The following is a 22,793-nucleotide window of genomic DNA, read 5'->3' as shown; positions in this document are numbered from 1 at the left end:
TGTGAGCTGTTACGTGCGTGATCCCGGGTGCACCCTTCACATGATTGGAGGGTGCTCGGCGGCTCTGTGCTCCTGCCAGCTTGTAGTCCTGGTAACTACCTGCCAGGTAGGTAACTACCTACCAGATTTAGAGAAACTTGACAGTAAGTTGAAACCCTCCTTTTGCCCCATGCCAGTCACTTATCTCCTCAGTTTTCTTGAGATGACTGCTGTCTTGACTTTTCCACTTTCTTTTAAAGGATAACAATCGCTATTTAATAAGTAACCTTTAAAATGATAGGATAAATTACAGGAAAGTTATTGTTAACTATATTTATGAAACAGCATATGTATACACAATTGTAGAAAGCCTATAATTCAACAGATGGATAGGATGTGATCAAGCCATGTAACTACTACCTGGCTGAGGAACAGTACCTTGTACCTCCAGACGTGCCATATGTGTGTGGCCCTTTCTGTGAAGGACACCAAGTGCAAAAGTTACATACTGCAGGATTCCATTTTTTAAAAAGATTTATTTGTTTATTTTAGGGGGAGAGAGAGCAGTCATGCATGAATGGGGGGAGGGTTAGTGGGAGAGAACCTTTTTTTTTTTTTAAAGATTTTATTTATTTATTTGACAGAGAGAGAGACAGCGAGAGAGGGAACGCAAGCAGGGGGAGTGGGAGAGGGAGAAGCAGGCTTCCCACCGAGCAGGGAGCCTGATGCCGGGCTCGATCCCAGGACCCTGGGATCATGACCTGAGCCGAAGGCAGATGCTTAATGACTGAGCCACCCAGGCGCCCCAGCGGGAGAGAATCTTGAGGCAGATTCCCCACTGAGCGCAGAGCCCATCGCAGGGTTGCATCCCACCACCCATGAGATTGTTATCTGAATGGAGATAACCAAGGGGAGACCAAGAGTCAGACGCTTAACCGACTGAGCCACCCAGGCACCCCCACAGGATTCCATTTCGGTGACATTCTCACAAAGTCCAAACCATAGGGACAGAGAACAGATCGGTGGTTGCCAGTGCCTGGGTGTTGAGAGAAGGGGTTTAACTATCAGAGCATGACGGGTTTTGGCGGGTGATGAAAATTTTTTGTAGTTTGGTTGTGGTGGTGGTTCCCTAACAGTATGAGTTTGTAAGGATTCATAGACCTTGATGTAAATTCTATCTCAATAATCAAATTAAAAAAATTTTTTGAAAAGTATATCATGAATGGGTATTGATACTTAACTAATTATTTTTTCTGAATTCGAGGATCATAATTTTGTTTTTTACTGTCTGTATGATCTATCCATTACTCAGAGTGGGGTACTGAAATGTTGTACTATTTTTGTATTGTTGTCAGTATTTGCTCAATATATATTGAGCTCCATCTAAGAAACATAAAGGAACTAATTGATAACAATATAATAATAGTAAGGACTTTAACACCCCACTTACACAATGGACAGATCATCCAAACAGAACAAGAAGGAAATAATGGCTTTGAATGACACACTGGAATAGATGGATTTAACAGTTATAACCAAAACATTTCATCCTAAAATGAGAATATGCATTCTTTTCAAGTGCACATGGAGCATTCTTCAGAATAGATCACATATTAGCCCATAAAACAAACCTCAACAAATTCACAAAGACTGAAATCATACCATGCATATCTCATGACCTCAGTGCTATGAAACTAGCAGTCAACCACAATAAAATGTCTGTATAGACAACATATACTTTGAGGTTAAATAACATCCTACTAAACATGGAACGGGTCAACCAGGAAATCAATGAAGACATAAAAAATATATGAAACAAATGAAAATGAAATCACAATGGTCCAAAACCTCTGGGATGCAGCAAAAGTGGTTCTAAGGGGGAAGTTTGTAGCAATATAGGCCTACCTCAAGAAGGAAGAAAAATCTCAAACAACATAACCTTGCACCTAAAGGAGTTAGTAAAAGAACAACAAACAATCTAAAACCAGGCGAAGGAGGGGCGCCTGGGTGGCTCAGTCAGTTGGGCATCTGCCTTTGGCTCAGGTCATGATCCCAGAGTCCTGGGATCGAGCCCTGCGTCAGGCTCCCTGCTCAGTGGGGAGTCTGCTTCTCCTTCTCCCTCTCCCCCCATTCATGCTCTTGCTCTATCTCAAATAAATGAATAAAATCTTTAAACAAAATAAAAAATAAAACCAGGAGAAGGAACGAAGTAATAAAGATCAGAGCAGAAATAAATGATATAGAAACAAAAAAAACCAACAGAACTGATCAATGAAACCAGGAATTTGTTCTTCGAAAAACTCAATAAAATTGATAACTTCTATCCAGTCTTATCATGAAAAAAAGAGAAAGGACTCAAATAAAATCACAAATGAGAGAGGAGACATGAATAGCTCCACAGAAATACAAACAAATATATGAGAATATTATGAAAAACTATGCCAACAAAATGGACAACCTAGAAGAAATGGATAAATTCCCAGAGACATATAAACTACCAAAACTGAAACAGGAGGAAATAGAAAATTTGAACAGACTGATAACCAGGAAAGAAATTGAGTTAGTAGTCAAAAAACTCCTAACAAGCAAAAGTTCAGGAGCAGAAGTCCTCACAGGTAAATTCTACCAAACATTTAAAGAAGAGTTAATACCTGTTCTTCTTAGACTATTCCAAAAAGGAAGGAAAACTTCCAAGTTCCTTCTATGAGGCCAGAATTACCCTGATACTAAAACCAGATAAAGACGCCACCATAAAAGAGTACTATAGGTAATATCCCTGATGAACATGGATGCAGAAATTCTTAATAAAATACTAGCAAACTTTATTGAACAATACATAAAAATCATTCACCACAATCAAGTGGGATTTATTCCTGGGTTGCAAGGATGGCACAATATTCACAAATCAGTGTGATACATCACATCAATAGGAGAAAAGATAAGAACCATGTGATCATTTCTATAGATGCCGAAAAAACATTTGACCTAGTACAACATCCTCGTGATAAAAACCCTCAACAGAGTAAGTTTAGAGGGAACACACCTCAACGTAATAAAGGCCATATATGAAAAACCCACAGCTAACATCATCCTTAATGGGGAATATCTGAGAACTTTTCCCCTAAGGCCAGGAACAAGACAGGATGTCCATGCTCACCACTTTTGTTCAACATAGTACTGGAAGTCCTAGCCACAACAATCAGACAACAAAAATAAATGGAAGGCATCCAAATTGGTAAGGAAGAAGTAAAGCTTTAACTATTTGCAGATGATGTGATACTATATATAGAAAACCCGAGGGGCAGCTGGGTGGCTCAGCTGGTTAAGCATCTGACTTCAGCTCAGGTCATGATCTCAGGGTCCTGGGATCAAGCCGTGTGTGGGACTCTGCATTCAGTGAGGAGTCTGTTTGTCCCTCTCCCCTCCGCCCGCTTGTGCACGCGCTCTCTCTCTCTCTCAAACAAATAAATAAAAATTAAAAAAAAAGAAAACCCAAAAGACTCCACCAAAAAGCTGCTAAACCAATACATGAATTCAGTAAAGTCTCAGGATACAAAATCAATGTACAGAAATCTGTTGCATTTTTATACACCAATAATGAAGCAGCAAAAGGAGAAATTAAGGAAGCATCCCATTTATATTTGCAACCAAAATAATAAGATACCTAGAAATAAACCTAACCAAAGAGGTAAAAGACCTGTACTCTGAAAACTATAAAACACTGCTGAAAGAAATTGACAACAAAAGACAACAAAAACAATGAATCATGGAACACTACATCAAAAACTAATGATGTAATGTATGGTGACTAACATAACATAATAAAAAAAAATAAAAAAAATAAATCTTTCCAGATAATACAATTACATCTAAAAAAAAAAAAAAAGAAATTGAAGACAACAAAAGAAAACGGAAAGACATTCTGTGCTCATGGATTGGAAGAACAAATATTGTTAAAACGTCTATACTACCCAAAGCAATCTATACATTCAATGCAACCCTTATCAAAATACCAATGGCACTTTTCACAGAACTAGAACAATCCTAAAATTTGTATGCAAACACAAAGACCCTTAATGCCAAAGCAATCTTGGAAAAGAAAAGGAACGCTGGAGGCATCACAATTTTGAACTTCAAGTTATATTACAAAGCTGTAGCAACCAAAGCAGTATGCTACTTGCACAAAAATAGATCAATGGAGCAGAATAGAAAACCCAGGAATAAACCCACAATTATATGGTCAATCAATCTTCGACAAAGCAGGAAAGAATGTCCAATGGAAAAAAGACAGTTTCTTCAACATATGGTGTTGGGAAAACTGGACGGTAATATGCGAAAGAATGAAAGTGGACCACTTTCTTACATCATACACAAAAATAAATTCAAAATGGATTAAACACCTAAGTGTGAGACCTGACCCCATAAAAATCCTGGAAGAGAACACAGGTAGTAACTTCTGAAATTGGCTGTAGCAACTTTTTTTCTAGAGAGGTCCCTTGAGGCAAGGGGAAAAAAACCAAAAATAAACTATTAGGAATACATCTAAATAAAACGCTTGTGCACAGCAAAGGAAACAATCAACAGAACTAAAAGGCAACCTATGGAATGGGAAAAGATACTTGCAAATGACATATCCAATAAAAGATTAATATCCAAAATATATAAGGAACTTATAAGACTAACACCCAAACAACAAATAATCCAGTTAAGAAATGGGCAGAAGACATGAATAGACATTTTTTCAAAGAAGACATACAGATGGCCAACAATGAAAAGATGCTCAACATCACAGATAATCAGGGAAATACAAATCAAAACCACGATGAGATATTACCCACACCTGTTAGAATGTCTAAAATCAACCACACAGGAAATAGCAGGTGTGAGGATGTGGAGAAAGGGGAACCTTCTTATACTGTTGGTGGGAATGTAAACTGGTGCAGCCACTCTGGAAAACAGTATGGAGGTTCCTCAAAAAGGCAAAAGTAGAACTACCCTGCGATCCAGCAATTGCACTACTACATACTTACCCAAAGAATAAAAAATACTAATTCAAAGGGATATGTGTACCCCTAAGTTTATAGCAGCATTGTCAACAATAGCAAGTGTCCAGCAACTGATGAATGGATAAATAAGATATGGTATATTTATACAATGAAATATTATTCAGCCAAAAGAATGAAATCTTGCCACTTGCAATGACATGGATGGAGCAAGAGAGTATTATACTAAGCGAAATAAGTCAGTCAGAGAGGGACAGATAACATATGATTTCACTCATATGTGGAATTTAAGAAATAAAACATACGGGCAAAGGGGAAATAAAAGAGAGAGAGAAAAACCAAGAAACAGATTCTTAACTATAGAGAACAAACTGATGGTTACCAGAAGGGAGGTGGGTGGGGTGATGTGTTAAATAGATGATGGGGATTAAGGATTGCATTTGTGATGAGTACTGGGTGATGTATCGAAGTGTTGAATCATTATATCGTTCACCCTAAACTAGTATTATGCTATATGTTAATTAGCTGGAATTCAAATAAAATCTTAAAAAAACAAAGAAGATTAAGAACTTATACATCTCAACATCAAAAAACCCCCCAAACAATCCACTTAAAAAATGGGCAGAAGACATGAACAGACATTTATCCAAAGAAGACATACAGGTGGCCAACAGACACATGAGAAGATGCTCAATATCATTCATCATCAGGGAAATGCCAATGAAAACCATAATGAGATATCACCTCATACCTGTCAGAATGGCTAAAATCAAAAACACAAGAAACAGCAAGTGTTGGCAAAGATGCAGAGAAAAAGGAACACTCGTGCACTGTTGGTAGTAATGCAAACCAGTGCAGCCACTGTGGAAAACAGTGTGGAGATTCCTCAAAAAATTAAAAATAGAACTACCGGGGCACCTGGGGGGTGCAGTCGGTTGAGTGTCTGACTCTTGGTTTTGGCTCAGGTCATGATCTCAGGGCCATGAGGTGGAGCCCCCCATTGGGCTCTATGCTCAGCGCAGAGTCTGCTTGAGTTTCTCTCTCCCTCTCCCTCTCCCCCACCACCCCACTCTCTGTCTCTAAAATCAATCAATCAATCAATCAATCAATCTTTAAAAAATATAGCTACCATAAATCTAGTAATTCCATGACTGGGTGTATACCCAAAGAATACAAAAACACTAATTCAAAAAGATATATGCACCCCTATGTTTATAGCGGCATTATTTATAATAGCCAAGATATGGAAACAGGCCAAGTGTACATCAATAGATGAATGGATAAAGAAGATGTGGTACATATATATAATGGAATATTAGCCACAAAAAAGAATGAAATCTTGCCAGTTGCAACAACATGGATGGATCTAGAGAGTAAAGTCAGGCAGGGAAAGACAAATACTATATGATTTCACTGGTATGTGGAATTTAAGAAACAAAATGATCAAAGCAAAAAGACAAATACAAAGTAACAGAGTCTTAACTTCAGAGAACAAAATGATGATGACCAGAGGAGAGGTAGGGGGGGTGGGTGAAATAGGTGAGTGGGACTAAGAGCACACTTACCATGATGAGCACTGAGTAATGTATAGAATTGTTGAATCAGGATATTGTACACCTGAAACTAATATGACACTGAATGTTAACTATACTGGAATAAAAAAAAAAAAAAGACCTGCTCATCCACCCTGAGAGGGTACAGAGGACACATATTTCACCACAACTGAAAGACATAAATTTGTGAGAAGGGCCCCAGAATCCTTAAAGAGCTGTATAGGTCAGAAACCACAATGGAAACTGCTACCACTGAATTGGGAAACCTAAATGCAGTGCGTGTTATCAGATCCAAGAGTGGCATGGGCCAAGTGATGGCACTTATTACCAAAGACAAAGTGGGCATGGTTACTGGAATGGGCTGCAGAGTCCAAGCAGCAGTCAGAACCGTACAACTAGCAAGGTCTATGGCACTGGCTAGATGACCATGGTGCTCCTAGGAAGGAAATAGATGGGAAGTCTACTAAGTTATTACTTGATTTGTATAAGTGGAAAAGTTCCAGGTCAAGTGAACAAGTATAATTTGAATCATAAAAACAGAGTCATAGCCTCTTAATCAATTCCCAGATTTGAGCCAGCTTATAGACCCATAACCCCTTAAGTGAAGAGAAGACTGGGTCCCCTTGAGAAAGGGTCCAGGTACAGTGTCAAAAATTTTTACCACTAATCTTTTTCCCAGCCTCCCCCAAAGTGACCTATGGCTTTTTAACCAGGGTGACCGCACACTGGGGAAAAGGAAATAATCAGACCTTTCGGGGATGATTGGATATGGCCTTTGAGCTGACACTAATTCCAAGAGACCCAAAATGTCACTGTATTCTACAGATCAGAATAGGGACTTATGAAGGTCAGATGATCAATGGAGTTTTAGCTCAGGTCCAACTCACAGTGGGTCCTGTGGGTCCCTGAATCCATCCTGTGGTTATTTCCCCAGTTCTGGAAGGCATAATTGGAATAGACATACTCAGTAGCTGGTAGAATCTCTGTATTGTTTCCCTGACCTGTGGAATGAGAGCTATTATGAGGGGAAATGCCAAGTGGAAGCCACTAGAACTGCTTCTACCTAGGAAAAGAGTAAGCCAAAAGCAATACTGTACAACTAGACAGTTTGCAGAGGTTAGTGCCACCATCAAAGACTTGAAGGATGCAGGGGCGGTGATTCCTATGACATCCCCCATTCAACCTGCCTATTTAGCCTGTGCAGAAAAACAGATGGGGCTTGGAAAATCATAGTGGATTATCATAACTTTAATCAGGTGATGACCCCAATTGCAGCTACCATACCAGATATGAAGTCGTTGCTTGAGCAAATTAACACATCCCCTGGTATCTGGTATACAGCTATTGATCTGGCAAATGCTTTTTTTTTTTTTTAATCCGTACCTGTTAGTAAAGACCACTAGAAGCAGTTTGTCTTCAGCTGGCAAGGCAAGCAATTCACCCTCACTGTCCTACCTCAGGGATAAATCGGCTCTTCATCCCTATGTCATAATTTAATTTGAAGGAATCTTGATAGCCTTTCCTTCCCGACATCACACTGATCTGTTTACACTGATGACATTATGCTGATTGGGCTAGTAAACAGGAAGTAGCAACTGCTCTAGACTCATTGACTTATTGTCAGAGGGTAGAAAATAAATCTGACAGAAATCAGAGGGTTTCCACCTTGGTGAAATTTCTAGGGGTCCAGTCATATGGGGCATGTCAAGATATTCCATCTAAGGTGAAGGATAAGTTGTTGGATCTGGTCCCTCCAACAATGAAAAAAGAGGCATATCGCCTAGTGGGCCCGTTTGGATTTTAGAAGCAACATATTCTGCATTTGAGTGTGGTACTCTGATCCGTTTAATGAGCCACCTGAAAAGCTGCTAGTTTTGAATGGGGCCCGAACAAGACGACGCTCTGCAACAGACCATACGATCTGAGGGATCCAATAGTGCTTGAAGTCTCGGTGGCAAACGGCGATACTGTTTAGAGCCTTTGGCAGCCCACTCTAGGTGAATCAGAGTGTAGGCCTTTGGGATTTTGGAGCAAAGCCCTGCTATCTTCTATGGATAACTACTGTTCTTTTGAGAGACAGCTTTTGGCTTGTTATTAGGCCTTAGTAGGGAATGAAAGCTTAACCACGGGCTACCAAGTTACTCTGCAACCTGAGCTGCCTATCGTGAATTGAATGTCTTACCTACCAAGCCATAAAGTTGGGCATGCACAGCAGTATTCCATTATCAAGTGGAGGTGGTGTATACTAGAATGGGATCAAGCAAGCCTTCGTGTAAGTTACAGGAAGAAGTGGCCCAAATGCCCATGATCCCTACTCCTGCTACACTATCACCTCTCTCCCAGTCCCCTATAGCCAGTTGAAAGAGCAGAGAGGACTTGAGCCTGGTTAACAAATGGTTCTGTACAATATGAAGATATTACCAGAAAGTGGACCGTTGTAGCACAATAGCCCCTTTTGGGACATCTCTGAAAGATAGTGGTGAAAGAAAAGGCTTCCAGTGGGAAGAATGTTGAGCAACCTGGTTGTTCACTTTGCTTGGAAGGAGAAAGGGCCAGACAGGCAACTACATACCAATTCATGAGCTATGGTCAATGGCTTGGCTGGATGGTCAGGGATTTGGAAAGAATATTATTGGAAAAATTAGTGAGAAGGAAATTTGGGGAAGAGGTACATGATAGACCTCTCTGGCAAAAAAAAAAAAGTGAAGATTTGTGTCCTGTGTGAATTCTGACTAAGGGATGACCCCAGCAGAGGAAGATTTTAATAATCAAGTGGCCAGGATGGCCTGTTCTGTGCATTATCAGTCTCTTTCTGCATCCACTTTTTTCATTTCCCGATAGGTTCATGATCAAAGTGTTCATGGTGGCAGGGATGGAGATTATTCATAGGCTAAGCAACATGGACTTCCACTCACCACGGCCAACCTGGCTATAGCCTCTGCTGAATGCCCAATTTCTTGGTAGCAGAGACCAACACTGAGACCTGGTATGGCACTATTTAACAGGGTGATCAGCCAGTTACCCTGTGGCAGATTGGTTACATTGGACGACTTCCATCATAAAAGGGACAACACTTTGTTCTTAGTGAAATAGACATTACTCTTGGTGTGATTTGTCTTCCTTGCATGCAGTGCTCTGTCAAAACTTCCATCCATGGTCTTACAGACTGCTTTAGTCACCATCATAATATTCCTCATTGTTTCTGATCAAGGAACTCATTTCACAACAGATGAAAGGGAGCAATGGGCCCATGTTCATGGAATTCACTGGTATTACCATGTTCCCCACCATCCTGAAACAGCTGGCTTGCCTTTTGAAGTTACAGTGCCAGTTAGGTGGCAATACTTTGCGGGGCTGGGCAAGATTCTCCAGCATGTTATGTATGCTCTGAGTCAGCATCCAATATATGGTACGGTCTCTCCCATCGCTAGGATCCATGAGTCCAGCAATCAAAAGGTGGAAGTGGGAGTGGCACCACTGACTATTACCCCGAGTGTTTGCTTCCTTTCCTTGCAACCTTATTCTCTCTGCTGGCCTAGTGGCCTTAGTTGCAAAGGGAAGAATGTTTCCACCAGAAGACCAACAATGGGTCCATTGAACTGGAAGTTAAGGCTGTCGCGTGGTTATTTTGGGCTCCTCATATCTCTGAACCAACAGACAAAGAAAGAAGGGACTTTCTGTGCTGTCTGGGGTGGTTGATCCTGATCACTAAGGGGGAAAATTGGACTACTACTCTACAATGGAGGTAAGGAAGAGTATGTCTGGAATACAGGATATCCCTTGGGGTGTCTCTTACTATTACCATGCCTTGTGATTAAGTCAATGGAAAACTACAACAACCCAGTTCTGGCAGGACTACGAATGACCCAGATCCTTTAGAAATGAAGTTGTCAGTCACTCAAATAAAGAACTACAACCAGCTGAGGAACTTGCTGAGGGCAAAGGGAATACGAAATGGGTAGTGGAAGAAGGTAGTTATAAATACTAGCTATGGGGGTGCCTGAGTGGCTTAGTTGGTTAAGCATCCGATTCAGGGTTTCAGCTCAGGTGATAATCTCAGGGTCCTGAGATCAAGCCCCTCATCTGACTCCTCACTCAGTGCAGTCTGCTTGGGTTTCTCTCCCTCTCCCTCATGCTCTCTCTCTCAAATAAATAAAATATTTTAAAAATTAAAAAATAAATAAATACCAGCTATGACCATGTGACCAGTTATAGAAATGAGCAGCAATGAGGACTGTAATTGTCATGAGTATTTTGTTACGAATATGTTTGTGTGTATATACACAAATATGTATTAATACACACACATGTTAATATGTGTTAACTTACCTATATATTAATGTATGGTAATACATATATTTTATAATTATAATTATATTGTAATGTTTAATTTTTTTTAGAGAGGGAAGGGGGAGGGGAGGGCCAGAGGGAGAGAGAGAATCTTTTTTTTTTTTTTTTAAAGATTTTATTTGTGAGACAGAGAGAGAACACAATCAGGCAGAGTGACAGGCAGAGGAAGAAGCAGACTCCCCGCTGAGCAAGGAGCCCGATACAGGACTCGATCCCAGCACCCTGGGATCATGACCTGGGCTGAAGGCAGATGCTTAACCGACTGAGCCACCCAGGTGTCCCGGAGAGACAGAATCTTAAGCAGGCTCCGTGCCCAGCACAGAGCCCGGACGTGGGGCTTGATCTCATGACCCTGAGATCATGACCTGAGCCAAAATTAAGAGTCAGACGCTTAACCAACTGAGCCACCCAGGCGCCCCTGTGATGGTTAATTTTATGTGTCAACTCGACTGGACCATGAGGTGCCCAGATATTTGGCCAAACATTATTCTGGGTGTTTCTATGAGGATGTTTCTGGACGAGGTTAACATTTAAATCAGTAGACTGAGTATAGCAGATCTCCCTCCCCAATGTGGGTAGGCCTCATCCAATCAGTTGAAAGCCTGAATAGAAAAAAAAAGGCTGAGCCTGCCTTGAGTAAGAGAATTCTTCCTGCCTGATTGCTTTTGAACCGAGACATCGGCATTTTCCTAACTTTGGCCTTGAAGTGAAATATTGGCTCTTCTTGGGTCTGGAGCCGGTCAGCCATCAGATAGGAACTACAACCATGGCTCTAATGGTTCTTGAGCCTTCTGACTTGGATTGGAACTAAACCATTAGCTTTCCTGTGTCTCCAACTTGCTGAGTCACTCAGATTATTATGGGATTTGCCTGCCTCCATAAGAGTGTGATCCAATTCCTTATAATAAATCTCCTTATAAGACACAAAGAAATGGCAAAAATTCCATTCTCATGGATTCAAAGAACAAAGAGTGTTAAAATGTCTATACAACCCAAAGCAATCTACACATTTAATGCAATCCCTATCAAAATGCCAACAGCATTTTTCACAGAGTTAGAACAATCCTAAAATTTGTATGGAACTACAAAAGACCCCAAATAGCCAAAGCAATCCTGAAAAAAACCCCACAAAGCTGGAGGCATCACGATTCTGGACCCCAAGCTATATTACAAAGCTGTAGTCATCAAGACAGTATGGTACTGGCACAAAAGCAGACACGCAGATCCAAAAGTAGACATGTAGATCATTGGAACAGAATAGAAAACCCAGAAATGGACCCATAACTATATGGTCAACTAATCTTCAACAAAGCAAGAAAGAATATCCATTGGAAAAAGAGACAATCTCTCCAATAAATAGTGTTGGGAAAACTGGACAGCAACATGCAGAAGAATGAAACTGGACCACTTTCTTACACCATTCCATTATATATGATGGACTATTACTCAGGTAACAAAAAAGAATGAAATTTTGCCATTTGCAATGATGCAGATGGAGCTAGAGTATATTATGCTAAGTGAAATAAATCAGAGAAAGAAAAATACCATATGATTTCACTCATGTGAAATTTAAGAAACAGAACAGATGAACATATGGGAAAGGGTAAAAAAAGAGAGGAGGCAAACCATAAAAGAGACTCTTAAGGATAGAGAACAACCTGAGGGTTGATGGAGGGAAGTGGGTGGGGGAATGGCCTAGATGGTGATGGGTTTTAAGGAGAGCACTTATTATGATGAGCACTGGGTATTATATGTAAGTGATGAGTCACTAAATCCTACTCCTAAAACCAATATAACACTATATGTTAACTAACTAGAATTTAGATAAAAATCTGGAAGAAAAAAATCTCTTTTTATACATATATATATATATATTTTCTTCCTTCTCTTCCCCCTTATCATATAACATAAGATATATTGACTTTACAACACAGTATGTAAGTATTGTTAACTTGATTATTTTTCCTCTTTTATTAAGATATAACTGGCATATAACATTGTATAAGTTTAAGGCACACAACATAATGACTTGATATATATATATATATATATATATATTGTGAAATGATTACCACAATAAGTTAACAACCATCACCTCACATAGTTACACATTTTTTTTCTTGTGATGAGAACCTTTAAGATCTACTCTCTTAGCAACTTTCAAATATACAACACATTGTTGTATTGTTAGTTATAGTCATCCTGCTGTGCATTACATCCTCAGAACTTATTTCTCTTAGAACTGGAAGTTTATACCTTTTGACCACCTTCACCCAATTCCCCACCCCCACCCCTAAGTATTGCTAACTTTATATCATAGTATTTAAGTTACAGGAGATCAAGGAGAAGAGTGACCACCACTCAAGAGCTATGCTTTCTCTTTTGGGCAAAGGGTTAGTGTATTTTTGCTTGTACGCAGGACAGTTGTATCATGTTAGGCAGAGAAGTATGACCTTGTTTTATTGTCTTTATTTGGAGATTAAATATGGTTTAAGGAGATCTGTATTGGTGCCAAGTTGACAAGGGCTGGACAATATGATGGTTAATTTTACGTGTCAACTTGGCTAGGCTGCAGTGCCCAAATATTTGGTCAAACACTAGTCTAGATATATTGTAAAGGTATTTTAGATGAGATTAACATTTAAATCAGTAGACTTTGAGTAAAGCAGGTTATCCTTTATAATGTGTATGGTTCTCATCCAGCCAGCTGAAGGCCTTAAGGGAAAAAGACTGAGGTCCCCAAGGAAGAGGGAATTCTGCCTCCAGACTGCTTTCAGACTTAAGCTGCTGCAATGTCAACTTTTCCCTCAGTCTCCAGTCTTCCAGCCTGCAATTACATAGGGCAATTCCTTAAAAATTTCTCTCTCTCTCTCTCTCACACCTCTGTCCCTACCTTCTCTCTTTCTCTGCATATACATATATCCTATTCGTTCTGTTTCTTTGGAGAACTTGGATTAATATACTGGAAGGATAATATTCAGTGGATGAATTTCCTGATCATTATAAAGCCAATTCACCATGCATATGAATGACATTATTCACCAATGCATATGAAGTACATTAGCCACCACATCTGGGGTGTTCCACTTGACACTTATAGGAAGAGAAGATATATAGTTTTTTTTCCCCAAGGTAAAGAAACTTTACAGCAGCTTTTATCCAGTCCACTTGGCTGTTACCTTGGAAATAATCTGCTGTGTCTAGATCATGTATAACGAACTGTATGTGATTGTTTAGTATGATCTGTGAATCCTGTATCAACCAAAGCGTGCTCTTTCTCTCTGATCTGAAACCAAGGATACTACACTTAAATGAGTCACAAGACACCATCTGTTTTAGTAAATGTTCTTCAAGGAAGCTAATTATACTGATCCACAAAATTAGATAACTTCTTGACACTATATCCCCTGCTTACAGTAGTTTCTTGGTTTTGCCTGCCCTCCCTAGACTACCTTCTTGGTGAACAGAGGTAAAAAATGTACTGTCTGTTGTCTCAATACAATTTTTCCTTTTAGGGGCAGCTCTGAGGCTAGCGTCATAGCTCAAACTGACCCAAATCTGAGCTTGGCTCAGTGTCAGGATCTACCTTAGCACTCTCTTTTACTTTCTTTTTAATTATTACAGAAAACAATAACCAATTATGTATTTAGTGTGTTTCTTATTATTCTGCATTTCTTTTTTTTATTATGTTCAGTTACCCAGCATATAGTACATCATTATTTTTTGCTGTAGTGTTCAACGATTCATTAGTTGCGTATAACACCCAGTGCTCATCACCACACGTGCCCTCCTTAATACCCATCACCCGGTACCCCATCCCCCCACCCCCCTCCCTCTGTAACCCTCAGATTGTTTCCCGGAGTCCAGAGTCTCTCATGGTTTGTCTCCCTCACTGATTTCTTCCCCTTCAGTTTTCCCTCCTTTCCCCTGTGGTCCTCCACACTATTCCTTATGTTCCACATATGAGTGAAACCATATGATAATTGTCTTTCTCTGTTTGACTTATTTCACTTAGCATAATCCCCTCCAGTTCCATCCATGTCCATGCAAATGGTGGGTATTCATCCTTTCTGATGGCTGAGTAATATTCCATTGTATACATTGTACCACATCTTTTTATTTTTAAGATTTTATTTATTCATTTGAGACACAGAGATACAGAGAGAGAGAGAACATGAGCAGGGAGAGAGGCAGAGGCAGAAGGAGAAGCAGGCTCCCCGCTGAGCCAGGAGCCCGATGCGGGGCTCCATCCCAGGACCCTGGGATCATGACCTGAGCCGAAGGCATACGCTTAACCATCTGAGCCACCCAGGCGCCCCTGTACCACATCTTCTTTATCCGTTCATCTGTTAAAGGGCATTTCAGCTCCTTCCATAGTGCATTTCTTTATGTATCTAGTCAGCCAACACCTGGAGAGTTGGGTCTATAATATCTAGATTCCATTGGCAATTTTTACCTTTAGTAACCGGTAATATTGCAGCTACAGTTTCCTACTATGGGTGAATAGAAAGTCATCCAGGTTTTTGTTTTGTTTTGTTTTTATGTTCAGTTATCCAGCATATAGTACATCATTAGTTTTTGATGTAGTGTTCAATGGTTCATTAGTTGTGTATAACATCCAGTGCTCATCACAACATGTACCCTCCTTAAAAACCATCCAGGTTTAAAAAAAAAAAAAAAGAAAAGAAAAGAAAAGAAAAGAAAAGAAAGCCATCCAGGAATCAAAGGCTCCTCATTCTCCCACCCTTTCATCTTTTTTCTTCCCAAACCACATGTTTCAGTAATTCAGAGTTGTTTCAATAAGTCTTTTTTTTTTTTTTTTTCTGACACCTGCTACCTGGAGCAAGGCCAAACTTCACAGGTGAAGTGCGCAGTTCTCCATAAAACTGCTCTCACTTCAGACACTAGCCACAGATTTGGGGGTTCTCAGGTCATCCTCACTTCTGACCACCTGGCTACAAATTCAGGGGTCCCTACTATCCCTTCAGGTTCAGTAATTTGCTAGAATAACTAACGCAATGCAGGAAAACACTATATTTGTGATTTTAGTTTTATTACAACAAAAGGATAAAAATCAGAACCAGCCAAAAGGAGAGATGCATAGGGCGAGATATGGGAAGGTCCTAAACACTAAGCTTCTGTCTCCCCAGTGATGTTTTACACTCCCAGCACATCAATGTGTGACAATACACAGAATGTTGTCAATCAGGGAATCTCACCTGAGTTTTGGTGTCCCAAGTTTTTATTGGGGTTTAATTATGTAGGCATGATAGATTAAATCATTGGTCACGTGGTTGAACTCAGTCTCCAGCCCCTTCTTTCTCTGGTGATTGGGTTGATATCACAAGGCTCAAAGCCCCAACCCTCTAGTCACATGGTTGTTTTTCTAGCATGACCAGCCCCCATTCTGAGCCATCTTATTAGCATAAACAATCTAGGGGCCCACCATGAATCACCTTGTTAACATAAATTATGAGATGTGATCTGTGGGGTCCACCATGAACTACAAAGACACTCCTATCACTTGGAAAATCACAAGGTTCTACAAGTTATCTCCTGAGAGCTGGGGACAAAGGTCAGTCAAATTCTTTATTACATGCTAAATAACAGAAAAGGCACATCATAAAAAATTCACCTTACTGGAATATTTCTAAATCTCTGGAATATAGAAAATGTACAGACAAATAGGGAAAAAGATGTTATAACGAACAATTCAATGTAAATTTAACAACTTAGACAAAATGAACCAATTCTTTTAAAGCCCCGAATTACCAAAACTCAACCAATATGAAATAGATAACTTAAATAGTTCTTGAAAGAAACTGAATTTATCATTAATTACCTTCTATAAAAGAGGTATCTCCAGGCCCAGATGATTTCACTGGCAAATTCCACTATGCATTTAAAGAATTAACACAAATTCTACAATATCTCTTTCCAAAAATGGAATAGGAAGGAACACTTCCCAACTGATTTTATGAAACCACCATTACCTTGACAACAAAACCAAAGATACTGTTTTTTAACAGTACAAAAAGAATCAAGTAAGAAACTACAGACCAATAAACTTCATGAACAAAAATGAAAAAATCATTTAAAAATTAGCAAATTGAATCTAGCAATGTCCAAAAAGAAAAAAATATAGTTTATGTGAGGTTTATCCCAGAAATGCAGTTAAAATTAGTTAATTTAATCCATTACATTAATTGCCAATAAAAGAAAAAATAAATAATTATATCAATTGATGTGGAAAAAGTCCTTGACAAAATTTAACATACATTCAAGATAAAAAATTTCAGCAAACTAAGAATAGAACAGAACTTCCTCAAGCTGATAAAAGGCATCTACAAAAAATCCTACGGCTCACATCATACTTAATGGTAAACAATAAAATGCTTTCCCCCTGAAGTTTAGGAACAAGACAAGGATGTTTACTTGCCACTCCTATTTGAAATTGTAGTAGAAGTCCTACCTAGTGTAACAACTCAAGAAAAAGAAACAAAAGGCACCCAGATAGGAAAAGAAGAAATAAAACTGCCTATGTTTACAGATGACATGATTATCTATGTAGAAAATCCCAGGGAATCTACAAAAAAATTCCTATAACTAATAAATAGCCTCCCTGGTGGTCTAGTGGTTAGGATTCGGCGCTCTCTCCTATAACTAATAAATGAGTCTAGTAAGGTCAAAGGATACATGCTCAGTACACAAGTATTAGTTGTATTTATATACACAATAAATGTATAAATGAAAATCAAAAATTTGAAAACCAATGTAATTTATAATAGCTCCCCAATATGAAATACTTACGCATGAATATAACAAAACATGTACTGGATCTATATTCTGAAAACTACAACACAGTGATTAAAGAAATCCAAGAACACGTTGTTAAATGCAATAAACTCAAATATACCATGTTCATGGATTTGAACACTCAATAAATATATCAATTCTTCCTGAATTTTTTTTTTTTTTTTTTTTTTTTTTGGTGAGAGAGTGTGTGCGTGCGCAGAGGGGCAGAGGGAGAGGGAGAGAGAGAATCTTTAAGCAGTTTCCATGTCCAGCATGGAGCTGGACATGGAGCTTGATCTCACAACCCTGAGATCATGACCTGAGCCAAAATCAAGAGTCGGACATCTAACTGACTGAGCCACCCAAGCAACCTTCTTCCTGAATTCTATAGATTTAACGCAGTACAATTAAAGTAGCAGCAGGACTTTTTTGTGGATAAAGACAACATGATTCTAAGATTTATACTAAAAGTCAAAGGAACTAAAGTCATTAAAACAGTTTTAAAAAGAATAAAGTTGGAGACTTACTATATATAACACTACAATAATTAAGGCAGTGTCATTAGTGAAGGGGTAGATCTAAAACAGTGGAACAGATAAGAGACTCCAGAAATATTGCCAACTAATTTTTTAAATTTACTTTTTAGATGAAATTTAACATAATATTAACCATTTAAAAGTGAACAACTTAGTCACAGTACTGTCACAATATTGTGTAAGTATCACTTCTATCTAGTTTGAAAACATTTTCATCACCCCCCCCAAAATATCTGTACCCATCAGAAAACTACTTCCCATCACCCTCCCACCAGGTTCTGGTGCCCACTAATTTACTTTCTATCTCTATGGATTTACCTATTCTGGATATTCCATATAAATCAGATCACACAATATGTGACCTTTGTGTCTGGCTTCTTTCACTTAGCATAATGTTTTTGAGATCCATTAACATTGTAGAATGTATCAATACCTCATACATTTTTAAGGCTAAATAATATTTCATTGTATGTATATACCACAATTTGTTTATCCATTCGATAGCTGATGGACATTTGAGTTGTTTCCACCCTTTGGCTATTAAAATAGTGTTGCTAGGCAGTATTTCTTTGAATACCTGGTTTCAGTTCCTTTCAGTATATAACTTGGAGTGGAATTGCTGGGTCCCATGGTAACTCCTTATGTTTAATTTTTTGAGGAACCACCAAAATGTTTTCCACAGTGGCCGAATCTTTTTACATTCCCACCAGCCATGTATGAAGGTTCCAATTCCTGCACATCCTCCTCTACAATTCTTAGTTTCTTTTTTAAAAATAGCCATCCTGGTGGGTGTAAAGTAGTATCTCATTGTTGTTTTGAGCTTTCCTAATGACTAAGAGTGTTGTGTATCTTTTCATGAGCTTGTTTGCTATTGTGTATCTTCTTTGGAGAAATTACTATTGAAATCCTTGTGCATTTTAAAGACTGGGTTGTTTGTTGTTGAGTTGTGAGAGTTGTTTGTGTATTTTGGATAGTAGGCCTTTATCAAATATATGATTGTAAATATTTTCCCCATTCTGTGGGTTATTTTTTCATTTTTTTGATATCTTTGATGCACAAATGTTTTTACTTTTGATGAAGTTCTATTTATCGATTTTTTTCTTGCCTGTACTTTTAGTGTCATAGGTAAAAATCCAATGCCAAATCCAAGATCATGAATATTTACCCCTACATTTTCTTCTAAGATTTTTATAGTTTTAACTCTTACATTTAAGTTGTTATTTTGAGTTAATTTTTCCATATGATGTGAGGTAGAGGTCCAACTTCATTCTTTTGCATGTGGCTATCCAGTTGTTCCAGCACCTTTTTTTCAGCTTTATTGAGGTATAATTGATAAATAAAAATTGTATATATTTAAGATGTACAACGTGATGTTTTGATATATGTATATATTGTGAAATGATTACCACAATTGTGCAACTTAACATCTCCATTACCTCACATAGTTATGATTTTTTTGTGATGAGAACACATAAGACCAACTCTATTAGCAAATATCAAGCATATGATGGGTATTATTATTTTTAAAATTGAAGTATAGTTGTCATACACTATTTTATTAGTTTCAGGTATACAATATATGTTTCATAATATCCATTGTGAAATGCTTGCCACAATGTGTAGTTACCATCTATCATCATACAAAGTTATTACATTATTATTGACTATATGTCCTATGCTGTACTTTTCATCCCCATGACTTACTTATTCTATAGAAACTTTGTACCTCTTAATCTCCTTCACCAATTTCACCTATTTCCCCCCCACCCTCCCCTCTGGCAACCACCAGTTCTCTGTATTTATGAGTTTGTTTCCGGGTTTTTTTGTTCATTTGTTTTGTTTTTTAGATTCCACATATAATGAAATCATAGCGTAATGCCCTCTAGGTCCAACCATGCTGTCTGCAATCCAGGATTATTAAGTATAGTTACTATGCTGTACATTAGATTTCCAGAACTCACTCATCTTGCATAACTGAAACTTTGTGCCCTTAACCAACATCTCCCGTTTCCCCCCGCAATCAATAAGCCCCCTCCACGTGCCCTCCCACCCCTTTCCCCAGCCCCCTGCCGTCATGTATACCGAGTGCTGCCCTCGGGGGCTGCGCTGCCTCACTGGCAGGACAGGAGAAGCCGCTGCATGCCCTGCTGCAAGGCCATAGGGTTATAAATTTGCTTCAATGAAAAGAGTCACAGAGAGCAAGCCAAGATTGAGAGAGATGCCCATGAGCATTAGGAACCAACCCCCTCTGAGACGGTGGAGGAGACCTACTTCCCCAAGATCTACTGGCCCAAACACACCTGCATCTCTGAGCTGAAGGCCTAGGCAGTGAAGAAAGACTGGCAAAAGAAGCTGACCCAGTTTAAGTTTGTGTGGGGAGCTCAGAACACTGCCCACCCCCCTCCCCTTGCTCATCTCTGCACCTGAGATGAGACAGGAACCTGAGCAGGGCCCCTGCTGCGGACATATGGATGCTTTCCTGCAGATGGTGCCCAGGACTGTGTACCCATCCAGCTGTGACCACAAAGGATTCTATAAAAGAAAGCAGTACAAGCCTTCCCTTGGCCACAAATGTGGCACCTGCTGGTGTGTGGATGAGGACAGGATGAAGATGCCAGGCATGGAATTTGTCGATGGGGACTTTCAGTGTCACATCTTTTTTTTTAGATTAATTAATTAATTAAAGAGAGAGAGTGCACATGAGCAGAGGGGGGAGAGGGGTAGAGGCAGAGGGAGAGAGAGAATGCACATGCAGACTCCCCACTGAGCACAGAGCGTGACATGGGGCTTGATCCCAAGACCTTGAGATCATGACCTGAGCTGAAACCAAGAGTCAGATGCTTAACTGACTGAGCCACCCAGGTGCCCCTCAGTGTCACATCTTTGATAGCAGCAACTTTGAGTGATGAATCCCTTCCTCATCCTTCTCTTGCCCCATTCCACCCCCAGTCTTAACTCCAGCAAATGTCTCCCTCCACCTGGGGAAGCCACTCGTTTAATCTTATTTAAGGGTAAATATATATATTTGAGGAAACTGAGGACCTTGGAATCTCCAGCATGGTCTCAACTTTGAAAAATGGCAAAAATGGTGATGCAAAGAGCTAAGGAAAACCCCCTGCCCCCTTTTAAATGGTTTTCTTTTTGAGGCAAGTGAACAAACAGGGAAGGGAAGAGAAGAGGAACAAGAGAAAGAGAAGGGAGGAAACCACATGTGTAGGAGGAGGAAAAGATTGTTAGAAAAAGGAAAAGAAGAATGTATGGGTGGGAAGGAAAGGTCACCTGGAACATGGCTGGATTCATCTTTCTGGCCAGCCCTTGCCGGAGCTGGGGAGACGTTTGGGCACTAGAAGGTGTGGCCCAAGATGTGGCATTCAGTGACACATCTGGAATTTTCCCAGTTTGGAATGGTCAACAGGGGGAGAAAGGAGAAGACGAAAGGTGTCAGGGCCTCTCCTGGCTCTGTCTCCTTCTCCTGCCAGCAATTTGAATGGCTTGAACCCTGTCCTTCCTCTTCTCTCACCCTGCAGAGTCTCTCTCCCTGCAAATTTATAAAAACTAACATGTATTTCATGCCTCTCAAAAAATTGATAACCCAGTGATATTAGATAGGTTTTCCTGAGCAGATATATAAATATTAAATATGTATGCATATTTCACTCCCTGTAGACTTTTAGAGATTAATACATACTCCAATAGTGGAGAGACTTGTTTTTCCATGGTACCTAAAAATACGTGCTGAAACATGTGTCTTCAGCCGAGCCTCATTGCATTCAATTCACAACTAGTGCAGCCTCTGTCAAGAAAGATAGGCTGAAAAAAATTGTACTTATCTACAAAGTTCCAGTAGTCATATATAGGCATATAAATCTATTTTCCTCATTCCTTTCTTTCTTTCAAAGGTTTGCATTAACTTTTCACAGTAGTTCTTCTCTCTCTGTCAAATAAATAAAATCTTTTTTTTAAAAAAGGGGGTTGTTGGGGCGCCTGGGTGGCTCAGTCAGTTAAGCGGCTGCCTTCGGCTTGGGTCATGATCCCAGGGTCCTGGGATCGAGCCCCGCGTCAGGCTCCTTGCTCAGCGGGCAGCCTGCTTCTCCCTCTGCCTCTGCCTGCTGCTCCCCTTGCTTGTGCTCTCTCTCTCACTATCTCTCTCTCTGTTTCAAATAAAAATAAATAAAATATTAAAAAAAAAAGGGGGGGGGTTGTGTGCCTGGGTGGCTCAGTTGGTTAAGTGCCTGCCTTCGGCTCAGGTCATGATCTCAGGCTCCTGGGATGGAGTCCCTCATCAGGCTCCCTGCTCAGCAGAGAGCCTGCTTCTCCCTCTCCCTCTACAGTTCCCCCTGCTTGTGCTCTCTCTCTGTCAAATAAATAAACAAAATCTTTAAAAAAAAAGTCGTTCCTGGGGCGTCTGGGTGGCTCAGTTGGTTAAGCGACTGCCTTCGGCTCAGGTCATGATCCTGGAGTCCCTGGATCGAGTCCCGCATCGGGCTCCCTGCTCAGCAGGGAGTCTGCTTTGCCCTCTGACCCTCCCCCCTCTCATGTGCTCTCTCTCTCTCTCTCTCAAATAAATAAATAAAATC

At 39.7% G+C, this 22,793-nt stretch overlaps 1 pseudogene; it reads left to right on the top strand.

Moving 5' to 3' along the window:
* Nucleotides 1-20,290: 20,290 nt before the first annotated feature.
* LOC118544345 (insulin-like growth factor-binding protein 5 pseudogene) lies at nucleotides 20,291-21,703 on the top strand (annotated as a pseudogene).
* Nucleotides 21,704-22,793: the final 1,090 nt, after the last annotated feature.

The sequence above is a fragment of the Halichoerus grypus genome, chromosome X (genome assembly GCF_964656455.1).
Source record: "Halichoerus grypus chromosome X, mHalGry1.hap1.1, whole genome shotgun sequence".
NCBI lineage: Eukaryota > Metazoa > Chordata > Mammalia > Carnivora > Phocidae > Halichoerus > Halichoerus grypus.
Note: the sequence above shows the minus strand (reverse complement) of the source record. Positions and strands in the feature narration are given on the sequence as shown.